Source organism: Mirounga leonina, unplaced genomic scaffold (assembly GCF_011800145.1).
Source record: "Mirounga leonina isolate KUSES-001 unplaced genomic scaffold, KU_Mleo_1.0 Mir_169, whole genome shotgun sequence".
In the NCBI taxonomy this organism is placed as follows: Eukaryota; Metazoa; Chordata; class Mammalia; order Carnivora; family Phocidae; genus Mirounga; species Mirounga leonina.
This window is the reverse complement of record NW_023270431.1, coordinates 9,601,094-9,610,631: the sequence shown is the minus strand read 5'-3', so window position 1 is coordinate 9,610,631 and position 9,538 is coordinate 9,601,094. Positions and strand designations below refer to the sequence as shown.

General features: G+C 35.9%; 1 pseudogene; it reads left to right on the top strand.

Annotated features, from left to right (window-relative positions):
* Positions 1-8,254: 8,254 nt before the first annotated feature.
* Positions 8,255-8,407, top strand: LOC118017440 (annotated as a pseudogene).
* Positions 8,408-9,538: the final 1,131 nt, after the last annotated feature.

Sequence of the window (9,538 nt, the reverse complement as noted above, 5' to 3'; positions counted from 1 at the left end):
GGAGTCTGCTTCTCCCTCTGACCCTCCCCCCTCTCATGTGCTCTCTCTCTCATTCTCTCTTTCTCAAATAAATAAATAAAATCTTTTTTTAAAAAGTATCAAATTGTATGCTTAAAGTGGGGGAATTAGTTAAATTATAAATTTATACTGTAAATTATACTTCACCGGCCTTATGTGCCCCTTCCTTCTTAACCCAACCTAGAGCTAATTGTCATTCTCTATAACTGGCTGGGAAAATGTGGTTAACTCCATTACACCTCTCCTTTCTGATGTGTTAATCTGACTTTTTAAAGCTGCTGAATGTTCTTAGAGACAACCACACAAAGTGTTAAGTATTTCAAAATTATGATGAAAAATGTCAAATACTTATCACCACTGCCAGACAATCATACTACACTTCTTCAGTAAAGTTACTTTCTACATTTCTGTTTCACAACGTCTGTTTTACATGCATCACATCTCCTCTAAGCCAACTCCCCCATCACTCTCTGCTGATACCCCTGTCATTTCACTCAGCATCCTGTACCTGAAACCACACACTATGCATTCACTCTGAATAGAATGGAGAAATAAGTGCTTGTCCCAGTCTAAAGAAAACTTCTCTATTTACACCTGTATTACCCATATTACCACCCCATGTTATATTACCTATCCCATATTACTAGCAAAAGCAAAACAAAACAATATTAATCAAACAAAAAATCCTCAATCCTGTACTTGTATCAATTTTCTCCTTTAGCACCATTTTCTTCCTTTCCACAGAACCATTCCCATCATTATTGGCATACAATTACCATAGTCATATACCATTCCTTAGTGGTCACTACCCACCTAAAGAAAATTTTGTAACCCCCATTATTATTCAGTTTTTGTCCTCTCTCTCTATTCCCCTTTCCAGGGCTCAAAAAGTTGTGCCTGCCCATTGTTTCCATTTCATTTCCTAATTTGTCTTTGGTAAACTATAATTAGGCTACCAGTATACTGTAGTTCCTCTTCCATTAAAATTAACAGCTCTCGGGCGCCTGGGTGGCTCAGTCGGTTAAGCGTCTGCCTTCGGCTCAGGTCATGATCCCAGGGGCCTGGGATCGAGCCCCGCATCCGGCTCCCTGCTCGGCAGGGAGCCTGCTTCTCCCTCTTGCCCTGCTTGTGCTCTCTCTTTCAAATAAATAAATAAAATCTTAAAAAAAAAAAAAATAACAGCTCTTATTAAGGCCAACGTTAACCTATTTTATTTTGTCAAAACCAATGGCTGGTTTTCTGTCTTCTTCTTACTTAGCTTCTCAACAGTATTTGACGCTCCTGGAAATTCCCTACTTCATGAAACTGCATCTGATTTTCAGAATACCATGTGCACTTAATTTTACTCCTATGTCCTGAGTATACCATTTGAACTTTCAATGCTGGTCCCTCTTATTCTTCCTTAATTGTCTCTAAATTTATTGGTGTCATAATTTTAAAAGTTGCAAAATAAATACCATTTTAAATATTTACCTTTAAAAATAAAACTATGCAAAAAGTAAAAATAAAAAAATAAAACTATGCTACAGTACTTTTAAAAATACATCCTTTAGAATGTAACTGCCATAGATATTCAATATTTATCATCATCCCTTGAAAAAAAAATACATCACTAAGCTCTTCCTTACAAGTAAAGAGTAATTAAATGCTTTTTCTCCTTGAGCTTGTATTTTTATTCCACTTCCTCAACAAAGTTTTATCCTAATATGTCACTTACTCTAGAAATTCATTTATTGATTATCCTATACAATTTTCAGCCACAAAAATATGTGGATATCTTAAAAATCATTTTTGGGTGAAAGTTTAGGTTATCATAAATTTCTATATATTAAAAATATATCTTCCTGGAAAATTATTATGTCAGTGTTACTCGAAACAATATAAATATATTGCGCACTTTGATATGCAAGTTTGAAGCACAAAGAACAGCATTGTATTTAAAATTCACTTCTTAATGAGATGGATGGGTCTCTTTAATATATCGGATCATCTATCCATGGGTTAATTTTGGTTATGATAGGTTGATACAGGATTCTATTTTTATGTTCCATTTCTATAGACTTAAACACCAGAAAATCTTATTTTGTAAAAAAAAGTAGGTGGGAATTTGAGGAGTTTTTATTGGACACTGAAGTCTTTGAATTCCTTCAGAATTATATGACGAAAGTCACATTATGACTAATATAAAAAATAACATTCTTTTGGCTAATGATTATTTAGGTTTTACTTTAAGTGTTGAAATTAAAGAATTGGAAACCAAATAAATCACAAAAATATTTGAAAACCCAATCATTTGACTTATTCACTTTCATAGTTTCTGGAAGTATATAAAAAAAAGGCTTTATACTTAGACTCATCAAGTGACTTAATTTTATCTGTTACCTTGTCATTTATAGGCACATTTTTAAAGCTGCCATAATCAAAAAGGATTGTGAAAATTAAAAGATTGTTAATTTTAAAATATCTTTAATGATAACATGTTTGATTTAAAATGTTTCTATCTTTTCATGTGCTTTCCATACATTTTTGGCTGAATTTAAAAATGCAGGTTTAGCTCTTTCAAGTTATGGGAAGTGTTTGTCATATAACCAAAATTACAGAAATGATCAACCAAAGCAGACTTATTTTTGCAATTTTACTGTTTAAAATATTAGCTGACAGGGTTTAGTTAGGGAAGATGATCAGGTCACACATTATATTAAACTGCAACTTCATTTCTAGAGTACAAAGTCTTCAGATTCCTTCTATTATACAGATACTATTTTCTTTTTCATCTGGTATTATTAGGAGCCAAAAGGAGAGGTTGAGAATTTTACCTTCCAATTTAATAGAAATTTATTATATCCCCTGGTAGAAGGATTACTCCCTTGGTTACCAATAAGACCTCTTAAACCAGCAGAGCTGAGATTCAGGGTCAGACTTCTTAAACCAGCAGAGCCTCTTAAACCCACAGAGTCGAGATTTGGGGGTCAGAAAATAAACATTTTCAAGTGATTTTTGGTTATAATAGTGACATATACTACCCCCAATTCTATTCCTTAGTTCCTGGACTCATGTATTCTGGCTCTGGAAGAAATAACATGATATGTCATCCACTGTTTTGGAGCATATAGGACTGAAAATCCACTTCTTAAGGTTATGCTCACAGTAAGTACACTGAGTATTCAACAGGCTGTTGAATAGCTCTGTAACAGAGTAGTTGTTATGGAAAGGGTCTAATCAAATCACTATCCTACTAGATGTAATCCTGGAGTCACAAGTTATGATATTATGTCTAATGTACAACATTGGTCACTGCTTCTGTAAGAAAAGACACCCAGCACAATGTCACCCACCTACCAACCAGGATAGATTTGGTAAAAGGAGGCCATGTCTTTGAGTTCCTGCTTAAACTACCTCCTGCCACCATGGCTATTTTGTCCATGAATTCATGGCTGCATGCTACGGGCCAATTTATGTTCCCCCAAAACTTAAATGTTGAAGTCCTAACCCCCAGTACTCTCAGAATGTGGCTTTATTTGGTGATAAGATCTAAGAAGAGGTAATTAAGGTAAAATAAGGTCGTATAGGTAGCCCCTATTCTGATATGACCTTATCCTTATTAAAAGAGAGAGATATCAAGAAAAAGAGATCTGAATACAGGCAAGCTCAGAGATACACTACATTACTGCAGTTTTCTCATTCAGGTTTCAACCGCACTGTTTATTCTGATGATACATACAGGTCAATTACACATCTAATTCATTTCTAGGGAATAGATGATGCCACTGGATCAGACCATTTTTTTAAAGATTTATTTATTTATTTGAGAGAGAGAGACACAAGTGAGACAGGCAGAGGCAAAGAAAATCTCAAGCAGACTCCATGCTAAGTGCAGAGCCTTATGCAGGCTCAATCTCACAACCCTGAGATCACGACCTGAGCCCAAACCAAGAGTCAGATACTTAACGGACTATACCACACAGCCTTGCCTGGATCAGACAATCCTGAATACCATTTCACCTTGCTATTTACGACAGTAAACTTGTCCTTCCTGCTCTTATTAAATACTCCTAATTAGCTTCTGCCAATTAGAGAGCCTATTCCAGTGGCAGCATCTTTCATTTTTATCATATATGGAAAAGATTCACTATGGTCATTTTTTTTTGAAATGCTGGTGCAATATTCAACAATATATTTTTCCAGTATGTTTCTTTTTTTTTTTTAAAGATTTTATTTATTTATTCATGAGAGACAGAGAGAGAGAGAGAGAGAAGCAGAGGGAGAAACAGGCTCCCAAGGAGCAGGGAGCCCGATGTGGGACTCGATCCCAGGACCCTGGGATCATGACCTGAGCCGAAGGCAGACGCCCAACCATCTGAGCCACCCAGGCGCCCCCCAGTATGTTTCTTTTAATGAAGTACTTTCTCTAGCCTGTATATGAATTCCTGTGGTATACTATATATTATATGTGATAAAACACGACAATGTTTCTATTGTTATAAGTCTTTAAACCTCTTTTTCTACATCTCACAAAGACAGGAGCAGCTTCCTGTATTCACACAGGGACATGCACTCAGAAGGCCCCTACAATTGGCTTAATGTTCTGCTGCCCAAGATAAATGTAGCATGCATGTAAGCAAAGGAGATATGTACAATATTTTTATTCTCTGCTCCTTACCTCCCTGTTTTCATATAGCATTTGTGAGGGCCCATGAGCACAGAATTCCATGTCACCCACAATTCATGGAATTCAATAAGACTCAAAGCAAGTACAAGGTAAGTTGTTACATCTATAAATTAAGTAAGCAGGGGTGCTTTCTGTTCAAACCAAGACTTAATTCAAATGCTGAAGAAGGCAATAGCATTCTAAAAAACATGAATGACCAAGGAACTCTATCCCTTCCTATCTTGCATCTGTTACTTCCCCTTGTTTGCTGACAATTCATACTGAAAATGATGTCATCAAGGAATAGGGAAATATGGCATCACTCAGATTTTCCTTACTCATCAGTAATCCAAAGAAAGAGTGTGTTGAGAGAATGTGCAAAGTATCAAGAAATGACATAAAAGCAGTTGAGCTAATCTTGTGCAGTGTTTCCACTGTTCTGGGAAAATGAAATGCATAGGTATCAAGAACAATGAAATACAAATTTCAGTGATTCTTATGCATTAAATGCTCTTACATATGCATTGAAAACTGGCATTTCACAATACGAAAATGAACTATAAAATCCATGCTAATAATTTAAAGTTTCAAATAGCAAATAAAAAAACACTACAAGTCAAGAGAGAGCCCAAAAAGGGAAGGTCTTTATATTTTAACAGGAGAGTTTTTCTACTTTTTGAATGAGGGTACTTCACATTTTTATTTTGCACTGGGTACCACAAATCATGTAGCAGGCCCTGCATCAAGGTATTTCTGGGATCTCAGCCAAAATAGGCCACTATTGGGTACTGGTATCAGACAATCAACAAGCAAACAATTAGAAACATAATCGGGTAGTTGCAAAAGGCATGTGAAGGGGTTCAGAACATGACACCCCCAAATATGTCACTTTGACACAAGAATAATTTTGAACTGAAGGCAACTGAAAAGAAGCAGACACGGGGTAAGCTGTCTGCCATCCCCTTATCTGCTTGAAAGCAGAACATAAATTCCCCTTTAAAGGTGCCCCTCCCCTATTTCCTATACCAGGACGGAGATAACATCATTCTTACCAGAGTTGAGATGGCACTGAGAAAGAGTTTACGTAAACAAACCTTACTAACTAGCCCTTATCTTCCATAGTTTTCCCATATATTTATATTTCACCATATATTTATTTCCCATGCCTTGCTGTCCCTAAAAGTCTAAAAGCCTTTACCTTTGTCTTGCCACCTCTCAATAAATTGATTGTCCTTTGCTAAGATGCTAATATAAGCCCAAGTTCTAACTGTCCTTTTGAGTTACTCATCACCAAGTTTTATCTGCTGATGAGCATTGCATGCATTAATAAACTATTTTTATTTTGTTAGTCTATCTTTTGACAGTCTAGTTTTCAGGGCCCTATCTGGAGAACCAAGGAGAGTAAAGGGAAAAAGTGTTTACTCCCCTACACACGTGAGCAAGACTGTTAAATATGTCACAATGACATGTTCAAACTAGTAATATTTTTTCTTGTCTTGGTATCATAGGATAAGTGTTTGTTCCTACTGTATTTCTAGAATTTTATGGTGATTATATAAATATAGGTATCTGTATATCATATAGATCTATCTATCAAGTCTTCTGTGGCAATTTTCCTGGATTTGATTTTGTGATCAACTATTCAAGGAGTGATAAAATCTGGCTCTAATCCTAAATTCAGAAACTTTAGTGAAGTCATTAGAATGTGTTCCCACCCCACCCCCACACCTCCCAAAAAGAAAAGCTTTATCAGATAGGAAAATGCTACAATGACATTTGGGAGCTTGGGATACTAGAGTTATTTATATCTTCCCTATATCACCATTGCATCTTTGCATGTCCAGATGTTTCCCAGTCAACATTCTCCTTCTACTACCTTCACATCTTGGTTTCCACATACAGATTGGTAGTGAGTTACATGGGTTATTGACCCTGATCATCATGAGGATATAGGGCTACTATTACATAAGGGAGGCAGAAAAGAATGTTTTACATACAGGTGATCCGCTAGAGCTTCTCTTGGCCAACTGTAACTATAATGATCATACAGCAGCAGTGGCCTGATAAAAGTATGGGAATCAGTATATGGTAGGTATGAAGAAGTAGCACCTAGTTCTCCCTTTAAGGAAAGTTTCAGGAAGTGTAGTTAGTAGATAGCCTCTAGCTGTCAACTCCTTCAGTGTTAACTTCAGCTGCATAGAGTCACTTCTCCCAAGATTCCACTCTTCTGGGGGAAGCCTGCATCTGATGGCTGAGTAAGTCATAGGTATAGAAGCCTGGCCATTTTATCCTGACAAAGGATAACTCCAACAGGTAGCTTTTGTCTCAGAACTCACTGCTGGGTTGGCTAAGACTTTATCATGCCTACATTATGCTCTCTTTCTGCTTAATCCACTTTCTCTTCCTTCTTTCACAAAGGTTATCCTTAATATAAATCCTGGACCCCAAAATTCTTAACTTCTTTTCTGAAGAGCCCAACCTGTGACACAGAAGCACTGATTTTTTATTGATGAGAGTCTGGGTCACTCCAATAGGTAAGCTACTTAGACCAGTAGAATTACTAGTTGGGGATTTAGAATGGGTTTAGGAAGGCAATGATGAGTGTCAGTTATGGCCTTGGGACCGACTGCAGCATTAAGAGGGCTATAAGTCATCTCAGTTGTACTCCTCTTATGCTGTTTGATTTTTTTTTTCTACTACTGTAAAGAAGATGACAGTAAAATTCCTTTTATACATATTCCCTCATGTGATTATTGAGGAGAAAAAAAGTCCAAGAAAGAAAAATTATTGGATCAACTTGAAAAGTATTTATAATGGTTTCATATTGTGAGAGGAGATATCAATGGGTTATTCATTGTATTTAACCATGAAATTTTCTGTGGTTTACAAATATTTAGTTTTATTTTGTAGTACATTTATTAAATCAGTTTTATTATTTACAAATTAATGCAATTTGAATGGCTCTAAGAACTAGATTTTTCAATTGGTGTCCAAAGTAATTTATAACACTGGAGAAAAGTATGAGAAGTATGTAAAACACTTGGCAAATTAACTGAAATTTTGAGAGCAATGTTCTTGTGGACTATTCTGAAATTAGGTGAGGTATTTCCAACTTTATGCTAAGAAATAATTTCTATTTTTTTAAAGTGTTGTTTGGAAAAAAAAAAAAAAACGATGTAACATGTGCATTTGTTTCTGAAAAGAAAATGCATTCAGTAATTTCCTAATGCAACACATCTCCAGAGAAAACATTGATTATCTTTCAAGGTTGTTATACTTCAAAGAGCATGACCTTTAGCCTGGGAACCTGAAATGATCACTCTCTTAAGGAGCAAGGGCATTGACATCATGTTCTCCCATTTGGAGGCATATTAACCAGAATTATTCATCCATTTGTTCTGTTATGCATGCATGTATTCAAGCATTTGTCAATCGTTTGCTTACCACTCAGCTTGACCTGAGCAATGCTCTTGGCGTGGAAATATTTTGGTAAACAAAACAAAACAAAATATAATCATCTTGTTTATGCTTTTTAAGTAAAGGTTTTTTTAGTTTGGTTTTGTTATTTTGTTAATAAACAATTACTTAATCGCTTCTCGGCCTTTTGGCTAAGATCAAGTGTAGTATCTGTTCTTATCAGTTTATTAAACAATTACTTAAATATGTGATTTACAAAAAGAGAGTGGATCTAACATCTTAATGGGGAAATTCTCTACAAGATCCTTCTCTGTTTTAACTCCTATTTACTAAAACATTAAGCTCTAAGTCTCTAATCTTACCACTATAAATCATGAAATTATTTCATGCTATAAACATCCAGGAGAATGAATCCAGAAAAATAACAGGTGGCAGTGAAAATGTATTTGTACATCTAATATGCAGCCATGGCAGTAAATCAAGACACAAATGTTGCCTGGTGGGAGGAAAGAGCATTCAAAGACAAAGTCAGAAAACAGCAGTGTTGTAGACAGACTTCAAGATGGCCCCATGATCTCTACCTCTTTGTGTTAATGCTCTTGCATAATCGCCACCTCTTCCACACCATCCTGACCTTGAACTTGGGCAGGACTTGCTTCTAACCAATGATATAGCAAAGGTGATGGGATGTCTCTTTCATAAAAGTTGCCTTATATAAGATTCTGTCTTGCTCGCAGACTCTTTCTAGTCTCCCTCTCTTTCTTTGTTGGCAACAAGGAAGCTGTCATGAATCTTAAAATCACAATGAAGTGAATGCTGCCAATAGCCACAGAAGTGGCAAAGCAGAAGCTTTCCTAGTCATTTCTCCAAATGAGAAACCAGACCTTGCCAACACCTAGATTGCAGCCATGGGAGATCCTCTGCAGAGAGCATAGCTAAACAATGTTGGAAAGTTGACCCACAGAAACTCTAAGATAATACATGTGCATTATTTAAAGCTATAAATGTTGTGGTAGTTTGTTACACTGTGTACAAAAACAATACAACATGTGTGGCAATCTCTGAGCTTTCACCACATGAGCCACAAAAATGAGAGAAAGGAAAAAAATAAAGGAGACCTGTTTTGTGCACGGAAAGCTGAGTTATTAAAAAAATGGTAGGAAAAAATAAAGAAGGTCCTACTGTCCAAGTCAATGGTCTACCCAAGTAGACAATATCTCACCTTTATAAACCTAATTATGTTGCTCTTGTGATTTCAAATTCTTACATGGTTTCCATTTATTTTTTATAACAAAATCATTAGAAAATTTCATAAAAGTCTGTATGGAGTTCTCACCCTATCTTATCAAGCACTCTGTGCTTCAGCCACACTTCTCTTTTCTCAGGTCTGAGAAAAAAAAAAAAGTACTCATTTTTCACAAGATCTCATGCTTCTAATATCTTGAACTAGGTTCT